Below are 15,626 nucleotides of genomic sequence, written 5' to 3'. Positions count from 1 at the left end.
ACTCTTGCACCCAGCCAGCAAAGTAAGGCAGAGAAAGAACATGGAGACAATGCAGTCAGCATGGAGAAGAAGAGATGTGAATGGGCTGGGGAAAGAATTGTGAAAGAACAGCTGCTCCATGGTGAGATGAGGCTGCAAAACCTGGATAAAGAGTGGGAGTGCTGGAAACTCAAAAGATCAATGGGCAGACTGCAATTAGGACTGCCCTGAGGCAGATTCAGCCTGTGATCTGGCAAGACATTAGACTGCAGTATGCTAAATGGGAAGGATAGAAAGGTGGAATTAATTCAGTGCCAGCTTTAAGAGCTTATCAGTTTGCTCCATTGCATTCAAATAGGATATCCGTGTGAGAGGTGATGTCACCTGAGCAATGGACTGAGGTAGTGGGTGGGGAGAGGTGAGACTATGCAAGGGAAAGAGAAGTTGGAATGGGTGAGTGTAACAGATCCAGTATACAAAGATGGGAAGTGAATGATACCAGGAGAGGCACAAGTGATCTGTGACCCAGGCTACACTCCCAGGAGCCGGGACAGATGTATACCTAAATATCTGTGTTTCTTGCCAGAATTTTGAGACTAAAACAAACTAAAGAGGTAGTCCATTGAGAAGATTTTTTTATTCATATCATATTTTGATTCATATAATCTTCAATATTTCACTTATAGATTTTTTTTCATTAAAAGTAAGAAGAATCTTCTCATTCATACATCAACAAATATAGACTAATAAGGAACATTTAAATTGCTCAGTCAAGATTTTCAAGATTTAGGAAGCTCTAAAAAAAACAAAATACCTGAGTTTGTCCATCCCATTTTAATTTGATCACAGTGTTCATATATATGTGTGCAAACAGTAGTTTTTGCCAGAGTCACAATTTATACAGAGAAGCCTCAACTGTTTTATTTCTCCTTTTATCTCTCCTCTCTGAGTTGTTCTGTGGAACAACAAGAATTCTTTCAAGTGTTGTTTTGGCATTCAGTCTATATTTCTCTTTCCTCTGTACCCTCCCTGCTGTAAGAAAATAACTATAAGCAGACTGAAATCTTTGACAAATTTTTTGCTCTAAGCAAATGTGACCTTATAGTTCTATGGCTCCACTGGCTTCTATATTTCCAAAAATAAATGATGGGCAGGATGTTTATACAACAATTCTATCCATGAAATGGATCTACCTTTTCCTTAAGGTATTGTCTAACAGAAAAACTAATAAATGTATATTTGGTAAAAGAAAGCCAATGAATTTGAAGGATGCTCTAAACATTAACTCTTGACTAAAGTCCTACTTGAGTTGCAAAAGTCGATCTTTTTGTCAATGTCTAAAGAGATGACAAATTCATATTGAAAAAAGGTGTTGAAAGGTCAGTTAACTGTAGAGATTTTTTGAGTCATAAAGGTATTGTTCTTTATTGAATTAGAAATGACATCAGACAACATTCTAATTTGGGGAAAGCAGTGTCCTTTTCAGCCTAAAAGTAACAGTAGAGGAGAAGTCTGAGAATTCTGAGGAGTTATAGGATTTCATCATCACACTACTTCCTTAGTTCTAACCTACTTTTTTTCTCGAGGCATTGAAAGAGGCAAAAATTGATGCTACACTAATGTGCTCTTGCGTGTATAATTTATTGGGCAAAATTGCCTCCCTTTAGGCAGGAAGGATGGTCACTATTATTTATTGTAATAAATAGAATAGGGTGAGCGTTCTGTCTCTCACATCTTCTCAAAACATTATGTCTGGTGCCTCATTACTTGAAGCCCAAACTTCACTACATGAGTGTAGGTTGCTAGAAGACATACTCCCTGGGTCAGATTGTTAGAGAAGCTTTAATCCTTTAGAAAAATTTTTCAATACTGTTTACACCAGGGGCTTCCTTGTACAAATCCTCTTTACACAAGACAAGAATAACACAGGAAGAAACTATTTGTCTCTGATCTCTGCAAAGAAGGAGAGTAACTGTAAGTCCTCAGGGGGCTTTCTATCACTTAAACTAACCAGGAGGGGATTAATCAAAGATATCTTTGCTACGTGATGTACAGCCAGTTTCAAAGGTGCAATCACATTGATCAGTGTACAACAGAACAACACTCACAGCATCTTATGTTTTAAGTTGTGATAGAGCAGAGACTGAAATGCCCAGTTTGTTTCATCAGTCCTTCTTTCCCATCAAAACAACAGCAGGGTACTGTGATGCCCTGGAATCCAAAGTATGCTGGTTAGGTGTTTGCATAGATCTCAGCCTTGCACTGTAATGAAAAGCAAGCACTGGATTCTCCGTGGTGATTTTATGTTCTAATTCCTTGCAAGCACATCTAATCTTCTTTCCCATTGCCTTTTAAAAGCTGTTTTGTATGGAAACAAGTTTCATCCATTTATGGAATCTTGATTATCCCTGCATAACTCCATTTTACCAATACCTACCAATTTCTATCCTAACACATTGGCACACAATGAAAACACTGAAGTAATTCTATTGCCATCAATGAGAAAAACTAGCAAACTCTCAGATACAAGTCCTTTATACATTGTAAATAGAATAATAGTTGGAGACCTTATTAATAAATTTGAAGAAATATTTCTGAGTGAAAATTTACAAATACTTTTTTCATAAATCTCAATTAACCCCCCCATTTTACTAAAACATTTTTAGTTTTCTCTTTGTGTTGAAAATTATTAACTTGTATTACATTTGAAGAAAATATATATGTTACAAAAATGTTCCTCTCATGAAACACTTGTCCATTCTCATCAGTTACCTTGACATAAAATTTGACATAAAGCTTTTTCCAAAACTGGTTACAAATTTTTTAATGAAGAGTCTTGCTGTTAAAACTTCTAGGAAAAAAAAATATTTTCAAAGTATTCTAGTATCTTCTAGGTAATGCACGTAGATTTTTTTGGCATCAGGGAAGGATTTTTGGGGACACAAATAGTGTGACCTTAATCACAGGACAACCATATGCTAATATCTACAAGATTTAGTTGGGTCTTATGGACAGACCAAGGCTCTGATTTATATAATTAAGGAAAGGGGCTTTTATATAAGTGTCTTGCAGCCTAGCCATGTCCCTTTGTCATTAGGCCATAAATAACTAGTCTATGCCTTTCTAAGGCACAGAAAGTTTAGTTATTTATAGACAGAGAAACAGAGGAAAGGAGAGTTCATATCCTTATTAAGTGGCCAGTTAGTTGCACTGTTGGTTCTATTCCATTTCTATTTGCCGCTTGTTCAGTCTGGGTTTTTTTCCTCCTTGAAAAACTTCAAAATATTTTGGTTCTATGCCAATATCGCACAAAACCAAATGTTAAGAACAGAAAATGATTCAGTTGAGTGGAGTTGCTTTTATATAGATAATGAAGCTATTTCTGAACTCTCAAAAGAAAGGAAAGGTGAAGCTGAGAACAGCATCCCAGAATTTTTCTATGCTTTTGCTAAAAATGACACCGTTTCTTCTTTCTGAGATATGTCCACTTCCTCTGCTGCTCACCTTGTAGAATGACGGAACAAAGCTCAGTAGAACAACACCACTTCCATCTCAAGTTGCCAGATCCCTTTAGATGCCACTGCCCTCCTCTGCCCCAAATGATATTTATTACCCAGGCAGCAAGGAAGACACAAGAGGAAGATCACAAGGGAGAAGGTAGTGTTTGTTATTTAGGGTCATCAACAACCATATTTGATTCTCTTTGTAACAAGTCTGACATTTCTCAGTAGGCCACACCAGTTTTGGATTCTCATCCCATTTTCTTTATGTCCTGTCTCTTGCTACCCCTTCACTCTTTGGGAAACTCCTCCTTTAAGTTGCTTTTGTCTGTGATAATTGGAAGAAAATGACCGGTAGTGAAGCAAGGACAACTTATTTTTTTTGCCATTTAAGAAGTGCCCTCAACAAGAGGAGTTGATCTCTGTCCATCTCCCATTCTCTGCAGCTGCTGAGGCAAATACTGGAAAAGGAATAAAATCAACTGAGCTGTGTCCTGAATGGAAGAAAGGAATTGTTCAACCCCAGCGGAGTTAAACCCCTTGGGAAATGTGGAGGACAACTGGAGGAAGTTTAAAAGGAACTACAAGCAACGGGCAGGTGCTAAAAGGGAAGACAGAAGGTAGCCTGGTTTCTGACAGTAGGTGGTTTTGAACTAGTTGATGTTTAAATGGTTTTCAGTAACTCAAACTCAGGCCAACTCTGAAAGTGAAGTAAAAAATTCAAGGAGTACTTCACACTTCACATAAAAATGAACCATGTGAACAATTGTTAGACAGCCTCAGATAAAAAGGTTTGCAAGAATTGTGGAAGAATTTGTACAATTTCAAGCTGTACAAAGCTATCGTTCAGTTTGGATTTAAGTCAGTCCTTAACATCTGACTAAACTATGAGACCATGCGGGGTAAAGCACTTGAAAAGAGGTTCCTAAAAGATTAAGAACTCACCATTGACAAAGTAATTTTTTCCAGGCCAAATAAATTGTCTGCTAAAGTTCCTGAGCCATAGTGTTTGCACATATTCTAGGTGATGGAAGATCGAAGCACTGCAAGGATGGATACTTGAGGCATGAAGACATCTGGAGCAGTTCACAATTAAGAGCACAATGGTAGTTTGCTGGAGATGGAAAATCCCAGGAACTACTTTGGTAAATTATCTCAGCATGTAAGTTTTAAAGTGTCAACAAGGGAAGCACAGCTTAGACAAAAAAGATAATGGTAAACCCTTCCTACCAAAAATCAACAGTGGTACAAAGTGAGATAAATGTACTGTAAATTTAAATTAATATGGAAAATACATAGATTTAAATTCAGACAGAGCTGTGCAAGTCAATGCAATGAAAGCAACAGTCATAAAGCACCTGAAAGCTAATGGATGGAGTTCAGTTCTTAGTAATGAATCAGTCTAAATTTTGGCAAATAATCAGAGTCTAAATGGAGTGCAGATGCTTGCTTTCTGTAAAAGGTTTTCTTAGTCTGTACAATCATATAAAATCAGTTTTTGAGAAGCTCCCGCTCTGTCTTACTCCTTCTGACTGTGAAGGGAACTTTAGATGGCTAGAACTTAACACAGGTCTTCCTTTTAAGTTTTGGAAGTGGAATCACATGGAATAAATCTGAGTAAAAAACAAGAATATTAAAAACAAAAATCAGAAAGGGTATGTTCACTTTCTACTTCAGTATGGAGAAAAGAAAATCCAGGGCAGGTGAGAAACAGGCAGGGCTCAGTCAGGTAGTGAATGAGATGGAAATCTAAAGTCATTAAAGAAGACTACAACATGCACTCTGGTTGTAGGAAAACTCAAAAGAACTTCAGAAGTTATCCATATTTCTAAAATTTGAATCTTTAAGTCAAAGTCAATGGACATATTTTTCTGAAGAGTATAGAATAAGTAAAAGAACTGAAATGAAAAAAACACAATGGTCACTAAAAGTGCTGGAGAGTTAAATTATGCAAAATTGGAATGCTCTTCACTCTCTGAAAGGGCAGAAGTTTTTTGAGTTAGAGTTAATACCAGATCATTGTTCTATGCTTCTCATTTCTGCTGCCTTCCATGATTAATGGGGCTGTATGTTGGTCAGAGAAATGTTAATTTATTTCTGTGCCTCAAGAATATCTAAAAGAGACTACAGATCTCTAATTTTACTGCTAGAAGTGACTCCCTGTGCCACCCACAAACACACAGGGATCACTTTTATACTTATTATTGAAGACAAAAAAGACAATTTTTTTTTTTCTTTTAAAATTCACACTCTATATCATTTGGCTAAAGCATGCTGAGTCAGTTGCAGAGCTGAAGTATCTACTTGCCTTCTCAAGAAAGAAAATGTTCACCTTTCTAAGCTGAAAAGCAAACTGAAATAATTGAAGACAACATTTTACACAGAGAATAGATCTATTAACACAATAGATTGTGTATTGCTGGGACAAGATGTTTCAAGGCCATATTTTCAGTCTGAATTGCATTTTTATATTATGTAATACTTTTGAAAAAGATGACATAGAAGTAATTCCAAAAGGATTAACAGGAAAAATACATGTCATATAAGGATTGCAAAATGTAAGGAAAGCACTGAAATGTTTTATCCTGATCTCAAGTGAATAGCAGCATTGAAGGCAACATTAAACCTCATTGTTTGGCAAAACACTTTTGATCAAATTAAACAAAAATACAAGTCTAGAAGAAGAGAGGTAACTGATCTCAGAATAAAACAAGTAGACCTGCTTGGATTGCACAGGACAAAACACACAAACAAACAACCCTTGTCTGTTCTCCCTTCCCCAGGACTGTCTTCCTAGAATTTAAACTTCTGTGTTCATGCATATCAATATTCCTCAACAGATATGATAATCTGGCATAGAAATGTCAGTGGGATTATAAACACGAGTTTAAGCAGTTTGCAAGGGTATGGGTTTAGACATTTCACCACTTGTCCTTTTTGACCAGAACTTCAGAAGCTGATTACAGAACAGTGAGGAAATAACTTCAACTTTTTATTAAACAGCAGTTGGGTCACAGTCTGATCTGTCAATTTATAAAACAGTGGGAGGGAATTATGAACTGTATCTAAAACTCCTAGGAAATTGTGAATCTTAAAGGAATGTCTTCCCTCAGATTAATCTGTTTGTTTCCTTACTTGTTGTAATGGTTAGAATATCAGTAAAACCTTGGTTATGAATTAGTTTGATATATTTTTCAGGTTTTAGAACCCATTTCAGCTAGACCACAGAGAGGACCAACTGCTACGGGGAATATAGGCAATAGGAAGAAGCTTTGTTGTCTTTTGATAGCACTTGTTATGGTTTTCACCAAAATTTGTCAGAGATATTTTTAACTATCTAACAGAAGAAAATCTATGTGTCAAAACATATGACCACATAGTCTAATTTATTAGGAAAAATCCCAAGTTATTAATACAATTCTCATCCATTTTTAGTAAAAATTCCTGGGCTGTCAAATGTTACAGATGACAAAAGCAGTCTTTGTCCTACGTGGTCAGTTCTCCTACTAATAAATGATGTGTGCCATATATACCCTATATATATACAGGACTCTAGAATAAGCTTTTTGTTTCAGCTGATTGAGTACAAATTCTGTCACAAAATATGGTAATACATAAGCTATATGTTCTTTTGTGTTATATGCAGGTTTTATACTAAACAGATGCAAAAGAATAACAAATTCTATGCTCATGGCTGGAGGAAAAAAGGTAGAAAAACTGCACCCCAAGACTGGAGAGTTACACTTCAAAAATAGCCCTGGAGGTAGAGTATAGCCCTCAGGCTGAGAGCAGGAAATGACTGCACACTGGAGTCCAATCCTCAGCCTGCAAACTGGATTTGAATTTGAGCTCTTGAGTTTGCAACTGTAAAACTAACTACTCTGCTAACAACCCACAGAGACCAGATGGACAAGTAATTAATTGCAAATCCTTTTATTTGTGCATTTTAAAGGTATGACTGGGGATTTACATTTGTGCATGTGTACGTGTACCCATCTAAAGGTATACAAACAATAATGATTTTTATTAGAAGATGGGACCATTTCTGAAGTTTCATGGAGTCTTAATAAAAAGGCATCTCTCTCATGATTTCTTGTTCCCTTTTTGAGAGACCATATGGAGTATTAATGAGACAATAGAAGTGGCACACAAGGAACATGGGTTTTGTTTCACATGCTTCTGGGGTGACTTTGCACAACTCTCAGCAAGTTGTGCATTTGCAGGAGATAGGCAGGGGGGAACAGCAATGGCTTTCAGCACAGTTAGATCTGGATGTGGGCATCTGCTCAAAAATAGTGTGAAGGAGCAGCATGGATGCATGCCCTCAACCTTACTCCTAGGAAAAGAAGTCAATTAAAACACTTGTAAGATGCCAAAAACACCTCCAGGCACCAATGCTACTGCTTTGTGGACCATGTCCTCTCTACACAATTGCTGAATTCAAACAGGTGATCCTCAAACTAGTCTGTTATGGGGAATCACAGGGGGTGAATCATTCCCTGGAGTGTTTATTTTTCTAGGCTAACTAAAGGAAAAATTCAGGAAGACTAAGCTCCTGACCTTTTAGTAGGTGTTATTGGGTAAGGTAAATATGACCTTAAACTAATTTACTGAGGTAGAGAACTCATTCTATTCTCACGCAGTCCTGCAATTTGCCCACTGGTTGAATTTTAAGAAATTCATCTGCCACTTTGTCCTCCTTACATAAACCTATAAAAAACACTGGAGTGAAAGAAGTAATTTATAATACAACTTTCTACTGGTTCTAGTGATTTTTGCAACGAAGAACTATACTGTAGATTGTGCAGCAAGCTGAATCGGTGTAATGGCATATGCATTGCAATGAATGCCAGGTGCTATTTGGCACCTAAGGCTAAACTTAGTCTACAGTCTAAGCTGGAAAGGTTTTATATTGAGAAAAGAGAAAAAAAAAGGAAGGCAACAGGGTCTAACCTAATTTTACCCTTTCCCCTATCTGGCCAGTTGTGTCTTCACAAAGCTGCATGGTGGGCCCTGGTAAAAGGAACCATTCCATATATCTGTTGTAATGAAATGATTCCATAAAGACTGACTAGAGTGGAAAGAATAAAAACTTTTTCTTAATGCTCTGTTGCAACATGAGAACACTTATCATGTCTTTGTTGCTCCAGAGAAGCAAGCACACGTCTGTACCACTCAAATGTGGAGCTTTATGCAGCAGGCTAGGCTTAGCACATCCATATTGCTTGTACAATGCAGCTTCCCGAGAAAAAATGTCTTCTGACTCTTTTTACTAAGAAGAGAACTTGGTTTGCGACATATACGCAGCGCAGATGACTTGGAGATCGGTGCCATGGAGTGAAAGAGGCACTGAACCCATCTGACAGTAGAAATGCACACTGTGAAATCAGTGAGATTTTGTTACATTTCTTTTTCCAAATATAAACTTCACAGATTTTAATTTTCAGAAGTGTTCATTCTTTTTCATAGTTGCAATAGCAGCAGTATGAATCTGTGCATTCATTACCTACATACAGCAGCTTGACTTTTTTACAGTGACTCATTGGAGCCTCAGGTCATTGAGTGGGAAGGTTTCAAAGACCCGCTAAGGAAGCACAGTCCCTGTCAGGAATTTTTGATATAGATTATCTCTACCTTGTGCAGCTGAGCTACTGACAAAGTGGTTTCACAGGAGATCTTTATATATATTTAAAAGGTGATTCACTCAGCCTTGGAGACAACAGATATTCAAGTCAGTCGACTGCAACACTGGAAAAATCACCCTATGGTACTAAATACTTTTTTTGTAACTGACAGAATCATTACTTTTTGTGTGCACTGTAGTTCCTTTGTGTCATATAAGCACTCATTATCCTATACTTGTTCAGGTTAAAAATCTCTGCTGGATGACACAGGGAAACTTGAGCAGTAGGGTAACAATTAATGGTCCTCAAAAGGTTTTCAGGTTCCATCTGGGTAAATGCAGATGGATTTGAAAATGGTTCTGCTAAAATGTCTCTCTTGCTTCAACTCCACCTGTTTGGTTTATTTTAATCCCTCTCGTGTTTTTTTTTTCTTTAAGCCAAAATAATTTGATTTCAAAATCAGGTGGCAGATTTAACAATCTCAGATTTTAATTTGTTGAATTGCCATCTTTTAAATTTCAGTCTAGTTTAATAGTTCACTTGCAGAACCCATGTCTTGATGTTTTATTTCTCTTTCATATCCAGATAAGTTCTGCATTGAAATCAATAAATGATCAAACTGTCTTTCTCTCTTTTTTTTTTTTTTTTCTTTGAGGGCATTAGTGACTTGGAGACAAAGATATTAAGGAATTTGCTGACAATGTTTTCACTAAAGAACTTTAATTCATGGTATATGAAATGCTACATGGTGATGTTTTGGTATCATAGAAGCTCTAGTTGTCATTAGGCATTGTTCTGGCTAAGGGTAGCACTGGTGTTGTGGGTATCCATTTTTAATGTTTGTTTTTTTCAAAATTGTATAACTCATTTTTAGTAATCTTCCAGATGGACAGCAAAGATACAACTCCCATGTTGTTACACTCAGGTCTTCTACAGTTAACCTGAAAACAATGTCATGTCTTTGGACTACCACTTCCCTGATGTATTTAGTCAGAAATCATGGGCATAGACATTTTAAAATTTCCATGTTTGGAGTTCAGGTTCTTATCCTGAAATTCTAGGTCTGGGGCAGGCTGGAAGTTTGGTCTGCCAGGGTCTTTTTTCATTACAAATTTAGTCAGAGGTGAGAAGGTGATGCTTCAAATTGAAGTGAAACCAAACATTAACTTTGCAAAATCATTGCATAATGTATTGACCCTTTCTTCATACCATTTATTCAAATAAATAAGTCTTAACTTAAAGACCACTACTTCAGCTAATCCAATGATGAAAAAACAATACAAATTACCTTCAAATGGATTATCATTATATTTAGTAAGAAAACACTTTTTGTTATACAGATATTTTTGTCTAGGAAGATGGATATTCTACACTGGTATAAGACACTTATAGTCAGCATGAAAAGCTAATGGGAAGCAGTTTTCCATGGTAGAATTTATACTGGCATAACTATTACAAATTCCTTAACTTTTTTTTACAAAAACTTTCCAAGATAGTTTTGACAGGATAAGTCATGTTCCTCCAAGTAGATATCTTTATTCATTAAGACTTATTTTATTTCCATACAAAACTGGCCCCTAACAGTTGGATGGTATGATGGTCTATTTACCAGAGCATATCAATACGTGCATGATCTGTACCTGACAAACTTTTTAAAAGGCAGAGGACACTGCAATGGGAGCAGTGTCTTTAGTGATAAAAGCGGGAATAGTGTGATAAAAGTTGTTTATTCCACCTACAGTTGTACAGATTTGCTCACCTTCCATCTCCATTCCTACTACCCCAATGCCACACAGCAGTGTCATTACAAGGCACTGCAAGACTGCAAGGGACTCAGGATAGTAGCATGTCTGAGCAGCCTGCTACTTGTGCTGCCAAGAGTCAAGGTTAAAAGTGTGGTCATCGTCAAGCTTAAAAAAAGAAATCTGTTGATAGTGCTCAACAGATTCAAGAATACCAGTTCAAGAGTTGCATTTCTCTTAAATGTCATGGGAACAATCCCAAAGAACTCTGCTTGTTGAGAGGCCATTAATTGGATTCCTGTTTCTGATATTACCTGAGAAACCGATAGATTCATAAACAATTCACACGTGACATAGTTGTTTCCTCTTAGCAAGTGTTATGATCTTTTTCATTTATCTCCGTTGCCTTTGGAGAGAAGGTCAACACCAAATATCATGGTTAAGCCAAAATAATCACCAGGTTATGAGGAGTGTTGTTGTCACTGGTGAAGTTAAGGAACAGTGGAGATGCTGTACGTCTTAATCACCTTTGTTTAGAGCCTCTCAGAATAATCTCTTCGGTCTCTTTGGCATATGTGAGCTATAGTAGAATGTAAATAGTGTTAAAATAGAATTTTTAGTAATAAATGAGCATGCCAGTTGCACACATGACATATAAATTCTGTTGCCACTTCTTTCATACCTGAAAACAAGTGTTGGTTGGCTGTTTCTGTCATTGCTAAGGAGCTTATTTCCTATTGGTTGTAGTTTTAGTTCTAGGGTGCACATAGAACCTTTTCTTTTGAGAGTGATATAATCTTCAGTTTAGTATTACTGTGTTGGATGTACTGGCAGAGATATGTCACCTCCACACCCTGGTAAAGTAAAGCTTACCTCAACCTGTCTGAAGATTGTCTGTAGTGCGTTCCTCAGCTGCAGCTTCATTCTCAGCCTTAAGACACTAACATGCTGAAGTTGATAAAAAATGAAAGAGCTCAATTTTTGGACAGCTCACTGAGCTTATTGAGGTGGTTCACATGCACCTGCTAGAAGGTGCCTCTACATCTCTCTACCCAAAGCTTTAGCTCCCTAAACAAGGACAGTAAAATAAATCTGTGGCTCTGCACAGAACAAAGGTCACAGTCTGTAGCAACAGGAGATCCATTTTATTCAACAGTTAAATCTAATTCAGCTAGAAGATGAGCTGACAGAAGAGCTACAGGAGTAAAATTCCTCTTCTGCTTTCCAAAAGGTGCAACAACCTCTGAACAGCAGGGGACACACACCTAGGGCTGGAAAGACGATCCAGAAATTGAGACACAGCATGTTCAGAGATGCGTGTTACCATTTTTGTCTGCCTACAGTGATAAAACAACCCCCACCTTGAAAAGGTAAAAACTCAAACCCTTATTGCAAAGCTCTAAAATTATGACAGTGCTGAGGGCAATACAAGAAAATAGATTTTCCTTGTGTTATTTTAAACACAATGTAAAAATTTGTATTAAATAACCTCTCCATCGTATCAATCCACTGACTATTGGTGGAGAAGAAATTTACCCATCTTACTAAGGATCATTTTGTCCCAGTCACATATGTAAATATTATGAAAGGAGTACAGTTGAATGCTCAAGATGTTATCTAGATTATCTCACTTCTGATTTGAACAGCAGATAACTCACCTAAATCTCATATCCAAACCCCAGAATAAAATACCTGAGTTTACCTACTTTTTTCCTCATTTTCGCTACTAAAGTCAGTAATGAGGTAATGCAAATGGTCTCAAAATGGCAGAAATTTTCTTGTAAGGATGATAATAAAGACAAAGTGTTCATGAAAAATACATTACTCGCTTTGGCTAAGCTTAATGCAAATAATACACATGCAAATACTTGCATGGGATTCTCATGAAGTTTAACAAGACCAAGTGCAAGGTGCTGCACCCATGTCAGAGAAACCCATGGAATCAGTACAGGCTGGTGGATGAACAGATTGAGAGCAGCCCTGACAAGAAGGACTTGGAGGTTCTGATGGATGAGACGCTGGACATGACCCAGCACTGTGCACTCACAGATCAGAAAGCCAACTGTGTCCTGGGCTGCTGCAGCAAAAGCAGTGTGGGCAACAAGTCGAGGGAGGAGATTCTTTCCCTCTACCCTGCTCTGGAGACCCCACCTGGAGTGCTGCACCGAATTCTGGGATCCCCAAAAAATGAAAGATGTAGACCCTGGAATAAGTCCAGTGGTGGACCACTGAGATAATTAGAGGGATGGAGCACCTCTCCTATGAGGAACAGCTGGGAGAATTTGGCTTGTTCAGACTGGAGAAGAGAAGTTAAAGGTGAAATAATTGTGGCCTTCCAGTACCTCAAGTGAGCTTCCAAGAAAGATGGAGAGGGACTTTTTACAAGAGCTTGTAGTGATAAAGGGATAAAGGGATATGGTCTCAAACTGAAAAAGAGTAGGTTTAGACTAGGTCTTAGGAAGAAATTCTTCACTGTCAGGGTGGTGAGGTACTGGAACAGGTTGCCCAGAGAAGCTACAGATTCTCCATCCCTGGAAGTGTTCAAGGTCAGGTTGGATGGGGCACTGAGCAACCTGGTTTAGTGGAAGGTGTTCCTGCATATGACAGGGGGGTTGGAACTATATGATCTTTAAGGTCCCTTACAACCTAGGACATTCTTTGATTCTGTGATTCAACGACTCTATGATCTTATGATTCTACATGTTCTTGAAGTAACAAACAGAAATCAAGCATTAGTGACTGAAACATAAATATTCAGAAAGAACTAATGAAAGAGATGGTAACTGTTTTGATTACACCATTGGTTAGTTACTAAGAACAGGATGAAACCATATTCTGTGTGCATAGTGAGCCACTTATTTTAACAAATAAAGCAAGTGATGGGCTGACTTCCATCTTAAACCACTTTCAGTGAAATAAACTTAATTCGATTTTCGCTCAGGTGAGCAGAAGACATCCCATCTAAATACAACCCCGCATATTTTTCTTTTCCACTAAGATGCTATTGTTTTATTGGAAAAAAAATTATTTGAGAAGTTTATATTTTAATTAATGCAATTATTTTTATTGGCTTTAGAATAAGAGGGACTGTGATGGTAAATCCACACTTTATACAGTGAAAATCCATTTTACTCCCATGATATGATAGCTATGATACATCAATGTTAACTTGTAGGCTTGCTGATCTTAACAATTAAGTCTAAAACTTTTTGGTTTTATATGATTTGTGACGATTTCTAATTTGGGTTTGCAGTTTTCTTGTCTGTTGATTTGCTTAGTTTGGGTTTGTATTTTTTTTCCTTAGGGGGATGAATAATGAGAAAACAGAGAACTAGATTCATCACCATTCTAGCAGTTTGAAGGCTCATGGCAACTGTAGCTGAAATGGAAAGTTGTAAGGAATGGTTCATGCTTTTCTGAAAAGCATTTTTATTTTGGATCGGACCTGCAATACAGTAATTCTTGGTTTAATGACATGGGTAATGCCCTGTGGTGCTGTCAGGAAGAAATCCAGGGAGAGAAATCCTGACCCTCCTACCAAAAAGCCTATTCCTGCCTTCTTTGAGAAGATTCATGCTCCCTGACAGGTTGCCCTTTTAGGGATGTCTCCTCCTGTCTCTAAAGCCCTACCAAGGTGAACTTTGGAGCATGGTTTCCCTTCCTTGAGGAGCTGAATGTGCAAAGAAGTTACTTGCTGTTTCTTCAGTAGTTATTTGGAGTTGGCTTTAAGAACCCTTCATGATATCCAGAAGGTAGCCACAGAATCTCTCCCAAAAGATTATTTATTAAGATAATTTGTTAAGAATTATTAAGAATTATTTAAATAAGAATTCCTATCTTGAATTCTTCTGCACATTTTCATACTGGAGTCCTCTCAAATTTCTACTGACCTATTTTCAGTGTATGAATTACTTGAAAATCCCTTTGAAATTACTTATTTATCTTCAAGGACCTTGGGTTTGTCTGTTACCTGGTATTTTCTTTCAACTGGTATATTTTCACCAAAAAAAAAAAAAAAAAGCTTCATTTGCAATGACAGAAGCAGAGTTTTACAGAATTCACTGCATTGCCATGGGAACAAATGAGTTCCTTCTGAATCATCATGGCCAAACTAACTCAGATGAAATAGGAACAAGCCCTAACCTTTGCCCATTCTTCAAACATACGTCAAAACTGATACAGTCTGAATGTTCAAAAAATTGAGAAGGTCCCTGGGATACATAGGTGGATTTCTACAGCTATTTATATTATTGGAAAAGCAAAGAGGCACCTGCTGATTTATCTGTACCCTGTCACACTCAAATGCTTAAAAATATGTGACTTTCTTGCTGCAAAGAATAATTAACAACTTACTGAAAAGCCTGGGAAGAAAGGATATTCTTTTTGGAAATTATTTCAGATTCACTTTTGTACTTCTTTCCTTTTAGGATTTTTCAATACAATTTTATGTTTTGAATAAAAAATCATAATTTTGTTCAATGTCACAAAAATGTCTTTTTCCTTATTATCCCCAGATCCATTAGAATGTGTCACATGTATAACTTTTTTTGTGTCTATTTTTATCACTTAGATTTTGGCAAAAGGCAGAAAAATTTTGAGAAGTAACTTTGGAAGACTATTAAAAAATGTGAGGAATCTACAAAATTATTTTATTTTATATATTATATGACTAAAAGATAAAAAATTGAAATAAAAATGCTCCAATTTTTGAAAATCAAAATTAGAAGATGATTTTTTTCCTTATTTTTCCTGACATTGTCTTTCAAGGTGAAAAATGTTAA

The 15,626-nt window shown here is 36.9% G+C and overlaps 1 long non-coding RNA gene across 2 annotated transcripts; it reads right to left on the bottom strand.

The window, feature by feature from the left end:
• Positions 1 to 835: 835 nt before the first annotated feature.
• On the bottom strand, positions 836 to 8,513 carry LOC113949671. 2 transcript variants are annotated; one of them, XR_003528511.1, is made up of 3 exons: positions 8,433 to 8,513; positions 2,088 to 2,190; positions 836 to 1,011 (listed from the first exon to the last, which is right to left on the bottom strand). It is a non-coding gene; the product is annotated as an uncharacterized LOC113949671 (long non-coding RNA). The 2 variants fall into 2 exon arrangements; XR_003528512.1 differs by having other exon boundaries at positions 836 to 1,008.
• Positions 8,514 to 15,626: the final 7,113 nt, after the last annotated feature.

The sequence above is a fragment of the Corapipo altera genome, unplaced genomic scaffold (genome assembly GCF_003945725.1).
Source record: "Corapipo altera isolate COAL_440 unplaced genomic scaffold, ASM394572v1 47, whole genome shotgun sequence".
Classification (NCBI taxonomy): domain Eukaryota; kingdom Metazoa; phylum Chordata; class Aves; order Passeriformes; family Pipridae; genus Corapipo; species Corapipo altera.
Note: the sequence above shows the minus strand (reverse complement) of the source record. Positions and strands in the feature narration are given on the sequence as shown.